The sequence below is a fragment of the Leptinotarsa decemlineata genome, unplaced genomic scaffold (genome assembly GCF_025532065.1).
Source record: "Leptinotarsa decemlineata unplaced genomic scaffold, Ldec_3_MD MMD2_tig00004307_RagTag_RagTag, whole genome shotgun sequence".
NCBI classification, from domain to species: domain Eukaryota; kingdom Metazoa; phylum Arthropoda; class Insecta; order Coleoptera; family Chrysomelidae; genus Leptinotarsa; species Leptinotarsa decemlineata.
Genome location: NW_027412606.1, coordinates 20543397 through 20568548, shown reverse-complemented (window position 1 = coordinate 20568548; position 25152 = coordinate 20543397). Strand labels below are relative to the sequence as shown.

Here is a 25152-nt window from a genome sequence, read left to right as displayed (position 1 = left end):
CCTTAGCGCTGTTGAAGTTGCTAATAATAACACAACACAACAAAAAAATATTTTTTGAATGTTTCCTACACTAAATTAGTCAATTTCTACTAATTTTGGGGTGATAAAAACGAAAATAACAATGAAAAATTTTTATTAGCTCTGGTTTTTGAGATACACAGTACTTAATCTTGAAGAGTAGTTATACTATACGTGAAAAGTGAAAGTACATAAAACAATATTGTTATGTTTCTTTTAGAATATTTTAAGTACAAAATTAATAAAAAAAACATTATTCTTAGTGTTTTGACAAATAAAAGAAGTTTGTACCACCAAATTTCAATTAAGTCCATCCGATTCATTGTAAGATCGCTGTCGTTTAGCTTGTCTTTTATAAAACACTTCTGGAGCATCCCTACACACAGACCAGCAGTAGTCTGCAAGCATTGCTTCATTCCAACGGCCCTGATATCTCTGTTCCATTAAGGCAATGTCTTGATGGAATCTTTCTCCATGTTCGTCACTCACAGCTCCACAGTTTTGTGGGAAGAAATTAAGATGAGAGTGAAGAAAATGAATTTTTAAGGACATGTTGCATCCAAGTTGGTGGTAAGCTTGAAGAAGCTCTTTAACCATCTCTTTTGTTACCTAAAAACCCATGTACAATCCCCTTAAAGGCTTCCCAGGCTCTTTTTTCATTTCCTGTTAAAATCATGTCAAAAGCAGGATCATTTACGATTTCACGGATTTGAGGCCCAATAAAGATGCCTTCCTTGACTTTAGCTTCACTCAACCTGGGAAACTTTGCTCTCGAGTACTTAAAAGCTTGTCCTTCCTGGTACATGGCCTTCACAACGTTTTTCATTAGTCCCAACTTAATATGTAATGGGGGAAGGAGAACATCCTTAGGATCTACAAGAGGCTTGTAAACTACATTTTTCTCATTAGAGTTTAGGTCTCGTGTAGGCCAGTTCATTTTTTTATAGTGAGATTTTCTATCCCGACTGTCCCACAGACACAAAAAACAACAGTACTTGGTGAACCCTAATTGCATTCCTAGGAGTATAGCAATGACTTTCAGATCACACAGATGTGCCACTTGTGTTGTTCATATTTGATTGATTGGAGAAGTGTTTTCATATTTATATACGTTTCCTTCATGTGAACTGCATGACCTATAGGAATAGAGGGTAGCTGATTTCCATTATGCAGAAGTACAGCTTTTAAGCTTAGTTTTGAAGAGTCTATAAACAGTCTCCATTCAGATGGAGTGTGATCCAAATTCAAGCAGTCCATCAAACCATTAACATCAGAACAAACTACGAGGTTTTCTTTTTTCTCAAAAAAAGGAAGCAAATCTTTTTGACGCTGTCTGTACTGAGATATTTTCACATCATGTTTTAGAAGATTCCACTGTTGTAGTCTTGACCCTAACAGCTCAGCCTTTTCCTTAGACAAGCGAAGATCTCTTATAAGGTCACTCAACTCAGCTTGACTAATTCTGTGCGGATCACTAGACCTATCGCTTACCTCAAAATCAAGGTCATAGGATGTAGAAGGATGGGTTGCTCCTTCTAAACAGTCTTCATCACCTTCCTCTAAAATTTCATAGTTTTGGGGTGGAGAAGGGACTGGCAAATTGTCTGAGTGTGGTACAGGCCGAAGAGCAGATGGGAGATTAGGGTATTTAACCGTTCCTCTTTTCTTCATAGATAAACCTTGCTTAATGGGAGGAGTTAAGCAGAAATAACAGTCGTCTGTATGATTGGTAGGCTCACGCCAAACCATAGGTACTGCAAAAGCCATTGCCCGGTTTTTATTTTTCAGCCACTCTCGCAATATGACGGAACAAGAATTACAACATATATGAGGAGCCCATGATTTATGTTGGTCCCCAACTTTCACACCAAAATAATGTTCATAGGCTGTCTTAACGATAGGTGTCATTTTACGTTTCTGAGCCTTGAATGTTATTTCACCACATATATAGCAAAAGCTATCGACAGAATTCACACACTTTCGAAGCATTTCAGATCAGCACTTAAATTAATTAAAAAATCAACTTCACACGATAATTTCAATAGCAACCACGTGCGTACAATTGACAAACTCACATAGGTTATGTTTACTACTTAAGAACAGCTGATGAGAGGGGTGTTATGTAAACAAACATGTGTACCAACTGTTGGTGATGAAATATTTCATTTGTTGAAAACTCAATATACATATATATAATATAATGATACTATATCTTGAAAACAAGAGCTAATATATAATTTTTATGGTCACTTTCGATTTTAACACGTGGAAATACATTAAAATCATCTAATTTCAACCCCGAAACAAAAACTTTGTTGTGTTGTGTAATCATCATGGTGTTCCTGAATCACTCAGCTCAGATGATGGAACTGAACTAAAAAATGAACTTATCCAAGAATTTGCAAACACCCACAACATAAAATTACATTATGTTACCCCCGATCATCCTGAATCTAAGGGAATCGTTGAACGATTATTCCATTCCACGATTATTGAGCATTTGAGAATTCTTCAAACTACCCATAACAAACTACATAATTAAACAATTGCCTTATGCAATAATGGGGTATAACCATTCAATACATTCCGCAACAAGAATGAAACCTATTGATGTCATAACTGGACATCTATCTACCTCAGACCCTTTCAATATCAATATTGAAAATCGAGTACAAATACATGGCAGCTCAGAAAAACATGACCTCCAGATCTATAAGCACCTCAATGAAAAACTCAACAAATCGAAAAAAAAACTAATTGAAAAACGAAAAAACGGAACCGCGAACCCCCTCTCACTCACAAAGAAAAAACACTGGCATACAAACGCACTGGGCACGTAACAAATCAGCCTCAAAATTTAAAAGAGTAACAGTTTTGAAAGACCAAATGACAAAATTGAAATAACCTAAAAATACTCTACACAAATCAAGTTTCAAAAGACCTTTGTTTCAGGTTCGTCCTATCGCTGACGATGAGCCAGGAAGTTCAAATACAGTCACTAAATAAATACACTTACACCCACCAGGAGATCAAAACGGATTAGGCAGTATAATTTAGAGTATTAGTGGTAATCTAGATTCTCAAAACGCTGAAAAGTATGAACAAGCCATTATAGAATTGCAAAACAGCCAGAACAACATTATTTCTAGGGTCTCACTCTCATAACATATAATTTAAACTTTCAATGAAACAACTGCTACGGTGAAACATAATCAACAAGTAATTGCAAATAGAATAGATGAAATTGCATCAGAACTCTCAACCTTTGTTTTTGATTTCAATAATTTTCTTGAAACAAAAGAAGCATTCGATCAATTTAAGTGCCATACACCTTCTAATCCGAATATTAAGAGATCTAGAAAATGCAATAACTTTTGCAAAAATACATATTACGCAACCTAGCTTTTTGAAAATAAAAGATCTCGTAACAATAATAACATTTTTATCAGAACATTTTCTTTTGAAAATTTGTTGTTTGGATTAGACCCAGTAAATACATCTCGATATTATGATATCATCGATATAGGTACATATCAAAGACATAATAAAATCGTCTTCATCATCAAACTCCCTTTGGTACTTCCACATATATTACCCTTTACCATCTATACTCGATTCCTACCTTGAATGGAACCACCATTATACCACCTTCACCCTACCTGACAACGGATGAGGTGTATTTTCAATATTCCACAACGCCCTGCCTGGACCTGCACGATGTCCATTACTGCCCTTGGAACAACCTCCTGCCGGGATCCACCACGAGCGATTGTATCTTCCAAATCCTGAGCATCGACAGTAACCCACTTAACTGCGAGCTGATACCAATCCAACAGCAATCAAATATTATCGAACGAGTAGATGAAGCCCACTATATTGGCATCTTCAAGAATGCCACCCCTATCCAGACTATTTGTGAAACAACAGACATAACCACTCTCAAGGGAGCACACTCGATCTCCCTACCTCTTGGATGTCAGTTCAAAACCCCCACGGACGAACATGTCAACCAAGCAACAGAAATAGGAAAACAACCCCTACTTCTACCAGACATAATGCTTCCTCAAATCCCAACAACCCAGGTGGTACCAGTTCTAAAACTCCAAGACGTTACTCTAGAAAAGCTAAACGAAATCCACAGAGAGGCCTACCGCTTATTACCCTTGACAACACATATTCGTCCATCATCAGGTTATATTTGGACAGTTCCAGCATATGCTATAATCATAGTATGTTTTTTGATATTTGTTATATACAAATACAAGCACCTGTTAGTCCGACACCAACCACCTGAAGGACCTCAAGAGGGAAATACAGATCCACCCTTACCAAGGCAGCAGAAAACATTTTTCTCTTCGTGAAACCCTGTTTTCCATCTTCGGAGGGAGGAATTACGTTGTCACTGACCCCGGATTCTGCTTACACTCAGCTACAATTTCTAGTAAAGCTTTTTATCAGCATAGCTGGCCAGAGAGCATCGCCTCGTGAAACGACCTTTTGCATTCAGTCGGTTTTTCGGTTTTTGGAAAACAAGTTGCGAGAATATAATATCAATCATTATTCAACATTTTGCACAAAGAACGCGGCTATAGCAGAAAGAATGATTCGTAAAATAGAGGCATGGCTCTACAAGGAATTTTCGATGATAGGTCACCACAAATAACACCAAATATAACTAGTAGATATAGCAATGAAGTTCATCGTACAATAGGTATGGCACCCATCAATGTTGATTCAACAACAAAATTGAAATAAAGGTATCAATGGAACTGGAGGAAAACAAAGTGAACCCAAATTCCAATTGAATGATATTGTACGTATAAGCAAGTACAAAAATATTTTGATAAGTCTTACACTGCAAACTTTACCACACAGCTCTTCAAGATTGTTAAAATAATCAAACCATCCCAACGACCTATAATCTTGAAGATATAAATTAAAAACCTATTAAAGGATGTTTTTACGAAGAAGAGTTATAACGAACCGGGAACCCTGACGTATATCTGATTGAGAAGGTGTTGAAGAGAAGAAAAAATAAGTATATGTAAAGTAGTTAGGCCTTCCTAGTGAACAAAATTCTTGGATTCTGCTATTGTATTTATGAATAAAGTAATATTAAAGTTCATTATTGTTTTCATTTCAATTATAAGTATGTGGATTGAAAAATATTGCAGCGGTAAACGTTGCCCCAGCCATTCGCAACGTTCTGTGTATACCAAACCAAATTAATTGTATACTCCATTCCCGCTTATATTATCAACTCACGATATTGAAAACACATTACAATTCCCAAAACTAATAGCTGTCACTTTGAAATGCACTCTTCAACTCTTTTCGCCTCAAGCCTCAAGCTCTGCCTGAGCTTGCATTCCCGAACGTTGATTGAATTGATTGTCTTTAACAATATTTGAACGGAGTTCATCTGAATCTTTACACATTTTGAGCCAATTCAACCTTCGTTAATGCAATCTTGGCATCTATGCTTGAAGAGTTTCCCTATTAACTCGCTCACTCTCTTCAAGTTCAGCAATAGTCATCTGTGCCTTTACAAGGCGGCATTTTGCTTTCTTTTCCATTTCTCCAAACCGATGTAGTGGACTGAAAGAAGATAGCGATTCAGCTTTCATATCACCCTTCATTTCTTTAGGTGCACCTTTCGGCTTCCTCTTCAATCTGTCTCTTTTCGTTGTGGTTTTTTCTGTCGCACGACACTTTTGGATTGTTTTTCTTTGAAGTCAGTGACAATCGATGAAGATGCATTAGTAACCTTCCTCTTGATTGTTCTAGATTTCTTATCAACACCAAGAGGAAGGGTAGATGAAGGGTGTTTGAGTGGTGATGATTGCGAAACGGTTGGATTTTCAATAACAATTTGCTCATTTGGTTCCGGTACATCTGCAAAGTTAACGAAGTCATTAATATCAAAATCATTTATCGAATCTTGACTCGATAAATGTATTACTGGAATATTTTTAAAATCAGTGTGATCGATATCAACAAGTGGTGAACCGTCTTCAGCAATCAATAGCGGCATAATCATCATAATAATCATCAAGCATCATAATCATGGTAATGTTTATTTAGGTCTGAGGAATGATATGTGATAGCAGTAGAATGTGAATAGGATAGGTGATGATGTTATTTATTATCTCACGTTTATTCCATGTGTTGGTTGGTGTGCAACCAACACATGGTGGTGCCCTGAATTGGAACACCTCAGAAAGACAGCGAGAACGACCTTCAACAAGGCAAAACGTACAAGACTCGAAGAGGACTGGGGTATACATCAAGCAAACCTCAGAGAGTTCAAAAAAGTTTGCAGACGAAAACAAAGGGAAGCCTGGGGAGCCTATTGTGAGGCAGTCGAAGACTTCCACTAGCTTCTAGGCTACAGAAGGCACCCTCAAATGACCACCATAAGAGAGTATTGGCATCCTGACAAGGAAAAATGGCGACAAAGCCGCCAACTTCCAGGAGAGTGCTGAGGTTCTTATGGAAACCAACTTCCCAGGTTCTGTCTTTGCTGGAACGTCGAACTAGATGGATGTATCAACAACACCCTCACATACGACAGGCAATATGCTATGCAGTAATTGATGAGGACGAAATAAGTTGGGCTTATCGGGCTTTTCCCCCTTCAAGTCACCAGGACCTGACGGTATAAGACCAGCCCTACTTCAGTGAGGACTGGACACTCTTATGCCGCATCTGGTTGGAATATTCAGAGCCTCTCTAGCTCTGAGGTATATTCTCAGTAAGTGGAGATAAATAAAAGTAGTATTTATACCCAAACCAGGTGACTACACCCTACCAAAAGCATTCCGACCAATTTTTTTTATCGTTTTTCTTAAAAACCATGGAGAGGCTATGTGAGTGGTATATAAGAGATGAAGTACTTGTTAACAACCCACTTCATCCAAATCAGCATGCATATACCCCGGGAAGGTCTACTGATTCGGCCCTTCACCATGTGGTTGGCAGAATCGGGAGATCATTGGACAACAAAGAATCCACCCTGGGTATATTCATAGATATCAAGGGAACGTTTGATAAAACAACCTTTCCAACAATTATCGAACAACTACACTCCTGAAATGTACCCCTGGTAGTAGGAGAATGGATATTCCAGATGCTCTCTAGCAGAGCAATGAGTATTGATGTAGAAGACATCACAGTGAAACGACTAGTCATGAGGGGATGTCTACAGGGAGGGGTTTTATCACCCCTTCTCTGGAACATGGTTCTGGATACCCTAATTAATCACCTTAACAAAAATGGATCCTACACAATTGCATACGCAGATGACATAGTTATCTTGCAGACCGGCAAATTTGTAAACAACTGTGCGATAGAGCGCAGGATAGGCTCAAATTAATAGAAACATGGTGTAAGGAACGCTCACTGTCGATCAATCCCAAGAAGACTGAGATGGTCTTTTTCACCAGGAAAAGAAGTTTAACGGGCTATTGCATAATTATGCAGAAATAGTGGACCCTCCGACGCTAAGCCTAAGTCTGTTTTCATTTTCGATGATTGTGATATGCGAAAAGCAGGATATTATTAGATAATATTTCTGTATGGGGCGTCATAAGGATGTTGATTGCTTTTATCTCGCACAGTCATATTCACGGGTACCCAAACAATTAGTGCGTGGCAATACCAATTTCATCATGTTCAAACAAGATGAGACGAATTTACACCACTTTTATTCAGATCATGTATCACCCGATGTAACATTCAAGCAATTCCAATTGATGTATGTTAAATGCTGAGAGGACCAATATGGATTTCTAGTCGTTAATAAGGACAGAAAAATAGATGAAGGTAGATATCGCAAAGGATTCGATAGTTTTATGTATCCATGATAATTTTTATATTTTTTCAGATTGTGGAAGGTAACAATCACCCAAAAAAGGTCGATAAAAAACTGATTTTTTCCTGCACAAAAAATTACTTTCGTTGAATATATCCATGATCTTGTTATTCAAATTTATTCGGTCGCTAAATATTGTAGAGGTCACTTCATCAGCGAATCAAGCTATAATTTAAAGAAGGCAATATTAATACAAAAAACGATTCTGAAAATAAAAACAATGAAATGAACTAGTAGAGAAAACAGAAGCTGCCAGGCTGAAATTCAACTCTATCAAGAATGATAATATTGAAAATCGTACGACACTCGAAAAATTGTATGAGCCTATAACGAAACCATTGAATATTTTCCCAGGTAACAAGCTGACGTCATTTGTACGTCAATATATTGTCATTTATGGTCATTGACGTCATGTGACCCCAAAATGACGACATTTTGACGTACTCAATATTGACGACCTTAATATGACGTCATATATATATTATATGCGAGCTGTATTTTCGATCTCTAATAATTGTTAATCTGTGCACGGTATCAATATTGTGCGATTATAATATATATGATTTCTATGAAAAATTTTCTCCCTACATCTATTAAAAATATAAAATCGAATTTCTCTTACGCTTATAACGATTCTCATTCCTCGATGCGAATTCGAAAGAGAGCGCTTCTTAAAAAGCTTTATTTCATTGGTCGGCCTAAACATCTGATTATCGACGGCACGATCGTCAGCGCCCCCCTGCGTGCCGATGATGTCAACCTTACCTTTGCACATTTACAGTTTCACGTTTCACAGTTTTAGGTTTTTGTTTCGTGAGGTGTTTGTTGTGCTCTGTTTGGATTTATTAAAATAATTGGTAATAATTAACTAGAAATAGTTTTTCATGTGGTCTGGTGTAGTGCCAGTAGTGGTCATACTATCTCTCATAATGTGTCAGGTAGTGGAATTTGATGACGGCAGCTTAGCTATTATTTCAGATAAGTGGTATACGCCAGAAAAACAGAATGTGTATTGGCCGCCATTGCAGGAATATCGTAGAGCTGTGCGAAATCTCTCGGGTGTGTCGTCCGATTGGGATAAGTTTTCCATAAAAAGAAAATTCTATGAAACTGGTAGGTAGTATATACATTCTTATTTGCTAGTGAATAAAATTAAAACTCCTACATTTTTTTCAGTAGATCCCTTATATATATTCAAGCATGTACCACCAATTTAATAAGATAATAAAGTCATAACTAATACCAAAAGTAAACTGAAACTTGCTGAAGAATTCAGTGATATAAATACAGGGGATGAGACTAACCATACCAGGCGCAGACAGGTGAAGAAGCCCAAGCATCTAGTTATCGAAAGTAGTGATGATGAGGAACCTGAAATACATGAAAGGCCACCCAAAGGTTTTATTGAGAAGATACCAGGTTAGTTAGTTTTCTCCGTTGTATTCATTTGCAAGGCATGTTGATGAGGTAAATGGCATGAATTTCGTACACACTTGAGGTAGTAATTTGAAAATATTCATTCACAAAAAAATTTCATATACAGGTATGTCCTGGATTGGTGAAATGTGAGGTAAAAGATTTGTTAAAAGTGGAATATTATCAATTTGGGAATCAGCCCTGCTTTATTGACTAATTTTATTTATTAATTTTATATTATATATAAATAATATGTTTTGGTAGTTTTTGAAAGCATATTTCTCTCTAGATTGGAGGATCTTTTTGGTTTTTACCTTTTACCTGCCTAAAATGACAGTTAGACTCAATCACATTATATTGTAATGAGGAGGTTAAGAGCACAAATGAAGCTGTAATAAAGTAAGCTTTATTACAGTCTTCAGACCAACTTAATGGAATTCACAAAAATATCTACAATGAATACAGAGAATCATATATTCAAAATAAAACAAAAAGTGACTTTTTTGATAGTCAGATAGGGCAAAGTGATAACAAATCAGAAACTACCTTGAACATAAATTAACGCTGTGAATAATAAATCAACAGTCAAAACTGCAACTGTCTTACCTTACTGTCTTACCTAAATCTAGCTTATAATTTCAATGATAATTTTGTTAATTCTGCTCCTATTGTAGAAAACTGACTTTTATGTGAAATAAACAATTTTTTCCTTCAAAATTATCTTCCAGCTCCATATTCTTTTATCTAATCAGTGAAGAAGAAGTAATTAAAGTTAGCTTCAAAATTAAAAATAAATAATAGTACAGATAATTTAACATCCCAGCCAAAATTTTAAAACATATCCATTCTCTATTAACTATTCTAAGTCATATTTTTAATTCTTCCCTAGAATTAGTAACCTTCCCAGACCAAGTGAAGCTTGTCAAGGTTGTAATTTTTCACTGTATTTTGTTAACTGGATGGTCTGTATTTATTTCTAACTTGCCCTATAATGAAATTTATTACAATTGCAGGAAAGACTGTAAAAAGGCCCATTGAAGAGTTGAGTGCTCACAGCCAAATGTCCAACTGCTCTCAAACATTAGTATCATCAAATAATGAAAAGAGTTTTGGGTGGAATCAAAAGAGCCAATCCCCAGTAAGTTGGTCATCAGGCTCTGGAAATACATGTTTTACATCAAATGAAGCATTACAGAAACATCTTAGTCAATCAAAATCTACAATTGCTGATGATGTATTTGTGAATACATGAATACAGTCAGGTCAATTTGATAAGTTTCAATATGTTACAGAATTTTTTTTTTATTTTTTCTTTTTTAGTACAAAGGAAAATTCTAGAAAATTTGGTCTTCATCAAAGAACAGAACAAAGAAATATTGAACTTTTTGAAGTCTGGTTTGATTGGGACAGGTAATCGAAATCAAGTAACCTACACTTCCTTTGGTTTGCCAGAATTACCCATAGATTTACCCTGCACGAGTACAAATGAGATTATAAAACTTGAAGAATATGTATCCTTGAAGGAGAATTTCAGTGCTTTGGTAATAAAAATGCGTCAAGGTGTAGTAGAAAAATTTACTAAAATAATTTTTCTTTTAGAACTCGTACCTCGTATCATTAGGTGGGAAGGATACTTCATCATGTACTAATCGTATTCTGAGGCAAATTTTAACAAATTCCGCATCTTGTTCATTCAATTTTTGTGGCTCTAGAAATAAACAGGCCTTCTCAAACTTGAGGCTCAACAAATTGATTATGTGAGATTGAGTACCAAATTCTTATATTCATCACTGGTCATTCTTAACCTTTTTCTAATTTAAAAACTTCTGCAGATTCTGTTAAACATGTCATCCCCAAGGCAACAGAAAAAGATATTGAAGATTCCATAAAAGTATGGCTGAAGCATGCTCCTGAAAGGCTGAACAAAAATATGAGAAATGAATAGATGTGAAATTTCATGAGATGCAACGAAAAAGTGTCGTAGGTCAAAGACAATTTTATAGGAGAGTAACATTAGTGTTCAGACAATTTCAAATGAGATACAAAATGATGCATCTAATAATCTTCACATTTCTCAGTCAACTAATAATTTTCATATTTCTGAGGCACCTAATGCCCATAATAATAATGTCCAGTCTTTTCCTCTGTGTTCAAATAGCGTTCTTGGAGAAAAAGTTGTAGAATTACCAGAAAAATCTGAACTGTCTTCTAATAATGGAATAGATTATTGTCAATTCTCGGATTATGCATTACTTTCTAGTGAAACAAGAAATAATCTAACCACTAATGATTCTGATTTTCAATCAAAATTAGCTATTTGGCAAGTGCAAAACGTACAATATCGCATACTGATGTAATCCAGAACTTCCGTTAGATTGCCGAACTCTACTTCACACACCATCAAAACATACAATAGAAAAACATCTATACAATAATGGTGTATATATCCATATTGGTTTGAAATTTGGGATGCAAAAATTACTTGCTGACTTAACCAAATATAATTCTATTGAGAAAAATATTAAACTATATCTATAATGAAATATAGATATATAGACAGCACAAATTTATAGGAGAATACTGTTTCACAGTAATAGCACACAACTATGGCCAATTTTATGTCTCATCAGAAATATTAAATCTCTTTTTGTGGTCGGTATTCAATGTGGTACATGTAAAAAACCACTTCGTTTCTATCTTGATAATTTTCTAAATGAAATGACTGATTTGTTGAAAAATGGTTATTTTTTTAATAACACATTATATCAGTTTGAAATTCATAGCTTTGTCTGTGATACACCCGCTCGAGTATTTCTGAGGCACCTAATGCCCATAATAATAATGTCCAGTCTTTTCTTCTGTGTTCAAATAGCGTTCTTGGAGAAAAAGTTGTAGAATTACCAGAAAAATCTGAACTGTCTTCTAATAATGGAATAGATTATTGTCAATTCTCGGATTATGCATTACTTTCTAGTGAAACAAGAAATAATCTAACCACTAATGATTCTGATTTTCAATCAAAATTGCTATTTGGGCAAGTGCAAAACGTACAATATCGCATACTGATGTAATCCAGAACTTCCGTTAGATTGCCGAACTCTACTTCACACACCATCAAAACATACAATAGAAAAACATCTATACAATAATGGTGTATATATCCATATTGGTTTGAAATTTGGGATGCGAAAATTACTTGCTGACTTAACCAAATATAATTCTATTGAGAAAAATATTAAACTATATCTATAATGAAATATAGATATATAGACAACACAAATGTATAGGAGAATACTGTTTCACAGTAATAGCACACAACTATGGCCAATTTTATGTCTCATCAAAAATATTAAATCTCTTTTTGTGGTCGGTATTTAATGTGGTACATGTAAAAAACCACTTCGTTTCTATCTTGATAATTTTCTAAATGAAATGACTGATTTGTTGAAAAATGGTTATTTTTTTAATAACACATTATATCAGTTTGAAATTCATAGCTTTGCCTGTGATACACCCGCTAGAGCTTTTATTAAGTGTACTAAACCCCATATAGGATATTCATCATGTGAAAAGTGTACAGAAGAGGGTGAATATCAAGGACGAATGATTTATGTAGGAACCTCTTCACTTAGGAGAACAGACCATTCTTTTCTAGCTCAAGAAAATGAAGATCATCATACAGGTGTATCTCTACTTATTGACTTGGACGTAGGTATGGTAACAAAATTCCTAATAGACTTATGCATTGCGTTTGTCTAGGTGTTACTAGGAAACTGTTGAATATTTGGGTATCTGATAAATTATCTGTGCGCCTGCAGCATCAACATATATCTCAAATATCAGAGCGACTAGTGCTTTTAAAAAAATGTTTACCTGTTGAATTGAATAGAAAACCAAGATCTATACAGAGTTATTACGCTGGAAGGCCACTGAGTTTCGCACATTTCTTATTTATGTAGGTCCAGTTGTTTTAGAAAACATCTTGAGTTTGGCATTATATGAACACACTTTCTCTTATTACATTGTGCTATACAATTTTTTTATCTAGCAGACATATTTCAATCATTGGAACTCATACACCATCCAATTTTTTAGAGGTTTTCATATCACATTCCAGAAAGATATATGGACCTGAGTTTCTACTACATAACGTTCATTCTTTATGTCACCTAAAAGAGGAAGTTGAAGCTTTTGGTCCCCTTGATAATATTTCTGCATTTCCTTATCTTGGGCAGTTGAAACCTTTGGTGAGGTCTCCTATAAATCCAGCAGCACAAATTTATAGGAGAATAAATGAAAAAAATCATATTTCAGATCAAAGTATTTCTTTTCAACAAAATGATCCACAGCATTTTTGGCAACACACAAATGGTCCTGTACTAAATGGACTCAATCTATGTAAACAGTACAAAAAAGTAGTATTCCAGACTTACACTTTTTGTATCAGAAGTCACTCTAGCCCTGATTCTTATTTCATTTCAATAGATCATAAAGTTGTTCAAATTGAAAACATAACAAATTCTGAAAATTGCACACTGTTGATTGGTAGAGAATTTATGGAATATAGCAGTAACTTCAATCATCCATTTGAGTCAACATGTCTAGATATTTGTGTCATTAAAAATTTAGGTTGTAAAAATAATTTCTGGAACATTAATGAAGTTCTGGCAAAATGTTTAGTTATTGCTTCGTATAGGTCACGGGAGGATTTAGTTTGCTTTCCACTCATTCATGTTCTTGTCTGATTGGTGCTAATATATTTTTTTGCTGTATTTACACAGAATCATAAGTGTACCTAACTTTTGTAAGCTATGAAGAAAAGTCAATGGATGCTGAGAAATGTTTTTTTCATTCCATCAGGTATTATAATAAAAAAGGTCATCTCATATTTTGAAATGAGTGAAATATTGCAATAAAATCGCCATTATTTCTTGTTTCAAACCTATTTTTTGTTACTGTTTTAGAATTTGTCTCATATGTTTTATATATTTCAATATATTTGGTGATCAAAGATTTAAAAGTATATGTTTCATATATTTTAATATTTGGTGCTGCAAGATTTTAAAGTTTATGTTTCAGATTGATTTTTTAAGGAATATTCAATAAATTTATATTTTTTGAATTGGTATATTATTTAGTTCTTTAAAAAAATATAACCTGCATAATATATATTAAAAATACATGATCTTATCGCATTAAGGGCTATTATTATAATCTCGATTTGAACTCTATTGTATTGTCAAAACCAACATTATAATAACGGCTCTAAATAAGATTCCTGCAATAAAATTGCCATTTTGACATCATGAATGGTACGTCAGTTTGAGGTCATAAGAATGACGTTAGTTTGACGTCATAAAAATGACGTTAGTTTGACGTCATTCGTCTTTGACTTATAAGGTCATATAAACGTCATTATGACGCCATTTCGGAAGTCATCCTGACGTCAGGCATGACGAAATAATGACGTACAAATGACCTCAGCTTGTTATCTGGGTTATCATCAAACGCTACTTCGAAATCATCAGTGTTATCGTCAAACCATGGGAATATTCAATATACTTCAAATTATCCTATGAGAACTCCAATAGAAAGAAAACAATCTTCTGATAGTGTATCATCTGTGAATAGTGACAAGAGCACACTTCAAGACGATATGAGAACAACTCTATTCGAAACACCATCATCGTCCCACATCGATTCCTCGGATCCTGACTCCTCACCTAATATGAATAAAAGTCATGAAGATGTTTTGTCGAAACATGTGAATAATGTGAAATCTAGAAATTCAACATATGATGGAACATTTGGTGTACATATGGATCCTATTACACGAAAGATGAAAATGGGAATTCTAGTGGTACATTTCAAAGATGGAAACATTTAATTTTGTGATTCTAATAAAGTGAAAAAATATGAATGCGCAGGTAGTCCAGACTTGTATGATATGATATTTTTGAAGAATCCGCAAGATGTTGATAATGAAGAAATTCGTCAAGTATATTCCAAAATATTGAAATAACGAATGCTCCATATAAACAATATCATCTGAAGAATGGTTTTGAAAAGACAAATTCTAAAAAATTTCGTGAAGTTATCAAAACTCTATTAGAATCACCACAATATCCAATAAGAAGTGGAAGTAAAATTGGTGGAGTCAAACGAGTGAAAATGGAGAAAACATAATTTTAAACCTGTGACTCATGTGTACTGGAATTCACCGGAAGAGTTAGTTGCACGGTTACGACTATTGGTAGCTTCAAAGTCAGCTGGGCATACTGGATATGATAATGAAATGATTTCAATAATTGGATAATTACGTGAAGAAGGTATAATCCACAACTAAGAAGAAGGTATATTCACAAGTACTGATCACAGTCACATCATCATTCAATGAAGTAACATTATCACCTTTTCTCTTCAATCATATTGAAATAGAATGACTAATTAAATGAGTGATGGTCAAACGACAAGTTGTTCGTTATAGAATTACATAGACCTGCAAGACGTAATTTTCGCAGAAGAATAATCATCTGCAAAGGTTTCGCAGATCTATTGCAAATAAATCTAGCTGAACTACAACCTTACGCAAAAAGTAATAAAGGATACCGATATATACTCAAAATATCTGTAGACTGTAGCAGTTAAAGATAAAACAGGTAGTACAATAACTAATGCAATGAAACATGTACTAAAGGAACCCAAATTTTGCCCCAAACATATACAAAGCGATCGAGGGAAAGAATTTTTCAATAGAAAATTCTCATCTCTCATGCGAGAATATATTATCAATCATTATTGAACATTTTGCACAAAGAACGCGGCTATAGCAGAAAGAGTGATTCGTACAATGAAGACATGGCTCTACAAAGAATTTTCGATGAGAGGTCATCACAAACGGCTTGATATTCTTTCAACTATAACTAGTAGATATAACAATAAACTTCATCTTACAATAGGTATGGCACCCATCAATGTTGATTCAACAACATAATTGAAATTCAAAGGTTGAAAAATTAAGTATATGTAAAGTGGTTAGGCCTTCCTAGCGAACAATATTCTTGGATTGATGAATCAAATATGGTTTAAATGTATCTACTGATGTATTTATGAATAAAGTATTGTTGAAGTTCATTATTGTTTTCATTCCAATCATATGTGAATTGAAGAATATTGCAGCGGTAAACGTTGCCCCAGCCATTCGCAACGTCCAGTGTATACCAAACTAAATTGATTGTATACTCTATTCCCGCTTATATTTTTCAACTCACGATATTGAAAACACATTACCATTCGCAAAACTAATCGCTGTCACTTTGAAATGCACTCTCCAACTCTTTTCGCCAATTATCTGTCACTGATAATGCCGTCTCATAAAGTTGAGTCGACTCCTCAAGCTCTGCCTGAACTCGCATTTTCGAACGTTGATTGAATTGGTTATCTTTCACAATTTTTGAACGGAGTTCATCTGCATCTTCACACATTTTCGCCAATTCAACCTTCTCTAATGCAATCTCGGCATCTAATTCTTGAAGAGTTTCCTTTATTAACATTAATAGCTCGCTCACCCTTTTTGTGTTCAGCAATAGCCGCCTTGTGCCTCTACAAGGCGGCTTTTGCTTTCTTTCTTTTTCATATCTCCAAACCGAAAATTGCGATTCACCACCCTTCATTTCTTCAGGTACACCTTTTGTCTTCCTCTTCGATCTGTCACTTTTCGTGTGGGTTTCTTCTCTCGCACAACACTTTTCGATTGATTATTTTCTTTGACGTCAGTGACAATCGATGAAGATGCATTAGTAGCCTTCCTCTTGATTGTTCTAGATTTCTTATCAACACCAAGTAGATGTAGGGTATTTGAGTGGTGATGATTATGAAACGATTGGATTTTCAACAATTTGCTCAATTGGTTCCGGCACATCTGCAAAGTTAAAGAAGTCGTTAATATCAAAATCATCAATCGACTCTTGACTCGATAAATGTAATACTGGAATATTTCCAAAATGAGTGTGATCGATATCAACAAGTGGTGAACAATCTTCTGCAATCAATAGCGGCATAGAGTTCATGATAATGATTATATAGGTCTGAGGAATGATATGTGATAGCAATAGAATGTGAATAGGAAAGGTGATGATTTAACTGATACTTTACCTTTTATAGAAGAAAATAAACTAGCACATGCGCTCTTTCATCAACTGGCACATGCGCTCTTTCACTAAACTGTTCTTGCATGTGACAATCGTTGTCATTTAAGAGGAACTCTTTGTGTTGCATGCATTTTTAAAATGTGAGAAAATTATAAAAATAAAAAATCAAAATAATATATTCATTAATAACAGAGGACAATAACGACAATAAAAATGAAAAGTGTTAATGTGTCTGTTGATGTGGAACGTTCTTTGATTCTCCTCCCCAATATTTGTTGTTCATGTGTCCAGACACCAACATTGAAAAAAAATGAATTCTCCTATTGGGGTAGAGTTGACCAACCTTGTCACATAGATCCGAAGTACTTCTACATGTAGTGCATACATGATTCCAACAATTCAAAGAGTATGTATCACAACGCAAACAACGTTGCAGCCGAGCTGGACAGCAGCACAGCTACTACAAATATTTCTACAAATACCCATATCATTGATGATATTTTTCGCAAAAAATCAACTACTCGTTTTGTATATTTCTAAAAAGAAGAAGAAAATGAAAGAAATAGGCTTACTGTACCGGCTCAACACAGTTTAAAAAAACTACCTAATCAAAATTTTATCGGGCCCCACGTTGGGCGCCAATTCTTTTTTATAACCTACCTTGGTATTTATGTAATTACCGAAAGGTAGTTCGGCCCAGGCTAGTCGATTATTGTCGGGGCTGGACGTGGGTAAGGAAAATATGTTTTTTTTACAGTCGAAATAGATGGAAAAAAAGTAAGCCCTGGGGTGCCAGTTGAACGGATTCAACAGGGAAGGGGTTGGAAAAATAACCAAAAAGTCAACAACGAAGCTCCAAGCTTGAAATTTATATTAAATTGAAATATAGAAAGAAATATTTTTACAAACTTCACTACCAACTGTGTAATAACTCAAAAATTGATTTTCGTATGTTATTTGCAACGAACTAATGTAAAAAAAAACAGGCAAATATATATACATCAAATTTAAAGAACCAATACTTAATACAAAAAACGTTCACAGTGGAGATATTAATATGCCACTAAAGGCCGTTTTAATCACGATATTACCACTGGAGAACTCTTACTTCGGAACAATTTCGAATCAAAAGATTCGAGTATTGAACTGACAGAGATAGACAGACCTTTACGTAAATCGAAAATGAGGGAACAAATGAGCAGTTAAAGGTAAATGCCTGAATCTTAATTTATCCAGAATCTACTTTTCGATTAACTTCAATCAAACTCGTTAATTATTACCTTCGTCAGCAGCTGTCTTAGGTGCACAGAGAAAGGGAAAATGCTCAAAACTATCCTCAAATTTTAGGAATGAACTGTAGATTTCAGTACTCAGACCGCTCCAAAATATATCAACAATACCAGGGCTTCTACTCACGGGTTATCATCATTTTTGATATTTTTTCTTATATACTTGCTACGGCTCTCCGTTGGTACTTTCTAGAGTGTCTCCTCATATCTCAAGGAATGATATGTATGATCCAACTATAGCTTTTTCGAAGAATTTCGAAAATGAATAACAGGTCTGACAGTACTCGATGTGAATCTTTCATAGGTGAACTTATTAATTCTTGTTCAAAAAACCTGAAAACATGTGTTATGGAATTTCTCTACCGATATTTCAAGAATGGGATATGAAAATATTGAATTGATTAATTTGACTGACCTTAGATGTTTTTCGGTTTCGGACAGTCCCTTGCCAGAACCTTGCTTTTGTGTTGGCTTTACGATAGATACTAATCTGAATCGTTTTTAAATCCTGACCGTATTTACTCCTGCTCACTAGACAACCCACCATCCCAGCAATATGCTGTTGAAATAACGAACCTACTACTACTAATTCTTCTGAATTCAGAAATTTGAACCGTTACAGATGTCTGCCTTAGTGCGGCAACCGGTATGATTTCAAGATTCGAGAGTGGAGAGGCCATCATTCTACCAAGGACTCCAATAATCAAAAAAACCATCTTGACAAGTGATCTATTATTTTTTTTTTTTCACCCAAGTGTGCGCTTGGTCAGGCCATATCCCCCGAAGCCCCGATACGTTCGAAAGGGCGCGCCAGCATTATCAACCAATGACCACTCCCCACACTGTGGAGTAGGTGATCATTGGGTCCGAGAATCAAGTGCCCTAAGCAAGCGCAGTGAGCCAAGAATGACAGACTTCTGCATCTGCGCGGCTAAGATTTGTGCCTTAGTGCGGCTATCCGGTATAATTTTGAGATTCGAGAGTAGAGGACTCCAAAAATGAAAACAATCATCTTGACAGAGTGATCTGAATAAAGTCTGCGGAGTTCGAAGAGAAAATCTCGATATTTTATCCGTTTTTCCTCCTCTTTTCTGACGATATTCGTCTCGCCAGGAGCTGAAAACTCCACGACAAATATCGTTGAGCTTTGGTGGTCGAGAAGGACTACATCAGGCTTATCACCTTGTATGAGCATGAGGGTGGGATACAAATAGTTCCAATAACGTTCCCCACAACGGATTCAATATTCCCCGGAGCGTAGGGCAACACCGGTGTCTCGTCAATACCGTAAGTGTGCCGTAGATGGTAGTATAGCACTCTTAGGGATATATTATATAATAATATATATATTATTATTATTATTATTATTATTATTATTTTTTCACCGTAGTGTGCGCTAGTTAGGCCCTATCCCCCGAAGCCCCGATTCATTCGAGAGGGCGCGCCAGCATTATCAACCAATTATCACTCCCCACACTGGGGTAAGTGATAATTGTGTCCAAAAATCATGTGACCTGAGCAAGCGCAGTGAGCTAAGAATGACAGCCTTCTGCATCTGTGCGGCTAAGATTTCTGCCTTAGTGCGGCAAACCGGTATGATTTTAAGATTCGAGAGTAGAGAGATCATTCCACCAAGGACTCCAATAATCAGAACAACCATCTTGTATGCATTGAGAAGTTGTCATTTTCATTGCCTTTCTTCAAAAGATATGTTGACGATATTGTTACTTCCATTCCAAAAAATAAACAAACTGAAATATTAGACACTTTTCATAGTTTTCATCCAAACATAAAATTTACTCTAGAAATGGAAGAAATCAATTCGTTAGCATTTTTAGATACTAAAATAATCAAAGATGAAAACCGAATTTTTTAAAGTAGACTGGTATCTATAAACCAACTTTCTCTGAGATTTTTGAATTATTTTTCGAAACATAATTTTCGAAATAAAATCAACATTATAAGGAATTTGAAATCAAGAGCAATTGCCATTTCCTATTCTGAATTCCATAACAAAAATCTCCAATTAATTGAGAATTACCTAATAAAAAATAATTTTCCTAGAGCCCTCATTAAAAAATGATTAAAGAAAGAAGATTCTCCTCCCAAAATACGGGGGTGAAACCCAAATATAAAAAATTCCATTTGTAGAAATTTCATCTGATAAACTTGGAATGCTACTCAATACCGAAGAAATAAAAGTGGCTTTTTCAAATGAAAATACAGATGGAAAGGTTTTTTCTCGAAACAAAAAACTAAAACACCACAAGAAATACAATCCAATATTGTGAACAAATTAAACTGTGGAAGCTGTCACTAATGCTATGTTGGTCAAACCGGACTACCGTTTAAGATACCTTAAAACACGAGTTTCAGAACACATGATAGACTCTAAGAAACTGAATATGAAAAATCTCACAGCTCTCGTTGAACATTTTTGATTTTGATAATTCAATTACTTATTTTAGATGTTCAACCATACTTATCAAAAAGACTTTTGAGCGAAATGATACATATCCTCAAATGCGATTGTGTTAACACTAGAAGAGATGTTGATGGCCTTAATAACGCATATTTAAATGTGATACGTGAAATACCTGAACAATTTACACTTTTTTCATTCTTTTTCTTTCTGCCATTGATTAAAAAACAGACACCACCTTATCAGAATCAGACATAAAGCCATTCGTTTGTTTCATGTCGTTTTGTGTTGGTGTTGTCTCAAAAATTTGTTGTTTGCAATGTTTTTAATTTTAATTTTTCAAATACGTATCTAATATATCTAATGATTTTTAAAGCAGTATTATCATCAACAAGAAGAAACTAATTTTTGGTGAGTAATTTAAATGAGAAGTCATTCTTTCTTGTGAAATTGAAATAAGTTTTGTGGAAATTGAATGAATGAATGAAAATTCATTGTTACAGAGCCCTGAAAAAGAATTTAATTAAATTCGAAACGTCAGCAAGAATAAAATTGTTTTTCCAAGAAAAAAATGATCCTGTTACCCAACCAACCCCCTTTTCTCAGTATTATTATTATTATTGTTATTATAAGTACCTGTCGCGATATATTTGTTAGTTATATACTTTGGGATTATAACAATGTAAAAATATTGATTTCAATGTTTCAGAATGTATTCCACTTGATCATTCAGCTTTCCTAATTTTTAAGTGTTTCATGATGTTAGCTATTTCCTCAGAATGAGCCGGTAACAAAATGGGCGTATTATTCAATGTTTTCCCTGGATTTCGAAACTAAAAATTCTTCTGATTTCATCTGCTACCAAACTACCCATTTCAGCTTAAGCTCATACACCATCGAACGACATTCATCTTCTATGTTCAACTGCAGTTTTCACTGCAAGTCAAATGTTCATGATATACACTCATACCAACATTACTATCTCATCAATATTTTTCTATTTCAATTATGTTCCTCGACTACCATTCATTATACATGGAAGAAAAGAAGTATGAATAAGAGATTCAATCGTTGAATTAAAGTGCTGTTTCTGTTGATTGAAGGAAAGTAAAAAATCGACAAAAACTCATTGCGTGCATTTCAAATGCGGAAAACTGATCGACCAGACAACATGAAACACGTAAAAGGAGGAGAATACAAAATGATTCCTATAATCAGCGCATTGCAGTAATTTGAACGTGGGAAAATCAACAGCTAGGACAACTTCGTGTACCCGGACTATTAGCATATTGAACTGCTAGATACAATTTTCAACAAACACGGTGAGTTGAAAAATAATTCGAAATTGTGATTAGATTGGCAGAGTGAAGTTTATATTATGTAGGAATAAAATCATACAATCTATAAACAAGCTCATTTTTTTGCTATTTGTTCAGACGAAATCGATCTGTTCGGAGTGAGTAATGATTCACCCCAGCACTTTATCGTAAAAATGTTTCAGACTGCATATTGAATACAAGTATGTGAGACTGTTTGAGACATATATTGATTGAGACTGATTTTCATCATCTCCACAAATTTGAACTCAGTTATTCTCCTACAATTCTGGGCATTGAGTAATAGGTAGCCGGTAAATATAGATAATATGTTTCATGTGAATGATCATAATTCACTTTAGTTATTTAAATAGTTAGTCTGGAATAGCCTGTTTGGGTACTGAATAATAAATACTTTTTTTTTCTGAAAATATTTGTAACCCCTGTAGAATTACCCTAGTAGATGACACTATAACTGATGGAAGAGTGAAAGAGATTATTTTAGGAATATGAGGACTAGTTATAACGCTCATCTGAAATGAAATAAAAATAATTGAACAGTATGACAGTTCCAAATCAAGTTACAATCCCAAAGTGATTCTAGATAATTTGAAAGTCTGGACATCTTCATTCATAGTAAGCGTAGAAAAATTCAAACTCTGTATTTTATCTTCATTTAGTTCAGAATTATTTGTTGTAAACCAACTTTCCGCTTATAATTCACTTCATTAGTTTTCTTTGATAGGTCAATATTGTCTTTCCCTGACAGGATAAACGTGGTATCGTTAGCAAACAAAACTGATTTTTGGGGTACCACATGATTAACCAGTGTATCATTAGATATTGAATTCTTACAGTTTACTGCTTGGTGACGATTAGATGAATGCGTCTCAATGAGAGACGAAAACACTTCTCTAAATCCATAGTAATATACTTCTCCAACCAAATTCCTGCCTCGACCAGATATTTTTCTCGAGAGAATTGATCTGGTTGAAGCTGGGATGATTCTGCAACCGTGTTAGGAATTACACGTTGAAAGGTAAGACGTCGTTAGTCCTTAGTTCGTACAAGTTTCTCAACTTCTGAGAGTTGTCGTTCGTATGGGGGCGACAGCTGATTAACCTTCCGGCAGGCGCGGTCCTAAACTCAACAAAACCGGGCGCGGTGTATCAAAATGATCACGCCCTTGTTGGACTCTAATACTTTGTAAATAACTACAATAAATTTTAATTTTAGATATATTATATACGTAGGGTCATTGTGGCAACAGTGGGTCAGAAGGGCACAGTGAATCAACGCCATATTGGACAGAAAGGGTAAAGCAATAGTTGCGTCTTTTTCACAGTAGATTCGCGTTGGGCTATAAGCCTTACCACTCCAGTGTGCACCGCTCACAAGTGTAGTGTACGTTACAGAAAATAATTTGTGATTCGAGAGTGAAAAAGTTTAAAAAAAATGTAAGATATATTTTTTATTTATTCCGTATCTATTAATCTTATCCTCTGAGTTATAATGTTGAGACAATAAGTAGTTATTGAAGCTTCATTTGACAGTTCATTAAGGATTATGATCACAGTGAACATTCCTGTTATTGCGTCAGAAAATGAAATTGGCGAGAGTGGTATACAGTGGGTCATTTGTAAAGTGGGCACAGTGGGTCGACCCACTGTGATGAAAATGTTATATTATAATATATTTTCTATATTTATGTTTTTATTCACAGATTAATGTTGAATAATAATAATGATATTTTTATTTTACAGATTATGCCAAAGAAACGTCCGTTATGTAGACAAATAGGTAACCACACCAAAGAAAACATGAAAGATGCTCTACTAGAAATTGCATCGGGAAAAACATACGTGTTGTAGCAAAAGAACGCTACAGCGTTATGCAGCCAAAGCAAAAGCATCGAAAAGTGTCAAAAATGTACAACTTGTGCCACATTATGACATTAATAAAGTTTTACGGATGAGCAAGAACAAGCACTTACCGAATATTACAATAATTGTGCTCTTATGTTTTACGGCTTAACGACAAAAGATTGTCGGAACATTGCATATGAAATGGCTGTTATAAACAAACTCAAAATGCCACAGTCATGACTTTCAAACCAGATGGCAGGTTAAAATCTTTTCGCAAGCGTCATAATGAACTGTCTTTACGCAAATCAGAAGCTTGTAGTCTTGCCAGAGCAACTGCATTCAACAAGGATACTGGTAACGTCTTCTTCGATAATCTACAAAAAGTTTACAAAAGACATTCTTCATTTGCTGATGGTACTTGAGTGTTCAATCTAGATGAGAAGGCAACAACTACGGTGCAGAAACCTCAAAAGGTAATGTTCTAAAGGCAACAATATTGGAAAAGTGACAAGCGGTGAAAAAGGCACCCTGGTAACAACTTGCTGCTTTATTAGTGCAAGTGGCCAAGCCAAGTACCTCCGGTACTGATTTCTCCAGGAAAAACTATAAGGACCACATGCTTAAAGGTGCTCCCCCTGAATCATTAGGATTACCTACATCATCTGGTTGGATGAATAGGGAGCTATTTGTTACTACAATGAAACATTTAATCAAACATACCTCGAGTTCTAAAGAAAATCCTTCATTGTTAATTATGGACAACCATGAGTCGCACTTATCTATAGAAGCTTTAGATTCAGCTA

The 25152-nt window shown here is 35.0% G+C and overlaps 1 long non-coding RNA gene across 2 annotated transcripts; it reads left to right on the top strand.

Moving 5' to 3' along the window:
• The first annotated feature begins 8745 nt into the window (after positions 1–8745).
• On the top strand, positions 8746–14417 carry LOC111508639 (uncharacterized). 2 transcript variants are annotated; one of them, XR_012466404.1, is made up of 6 exons: positions 8746–9004; positions 9068–9310; positions 10321–10445; positions 10628–10848; positions 10907–11064; positions 11140–14417. It is a non-coding gene; the product is annotated as an uncharacterized lncRNA (long non-coding RNA). The 2 variants fall into 2 exon arrangements; XR_012466403.1 differs by having other exon boundaries at positions 10907–14417.
• The last annotated feature ends 10735 nt before the right edge of the window (positions 14418–25152 follow it).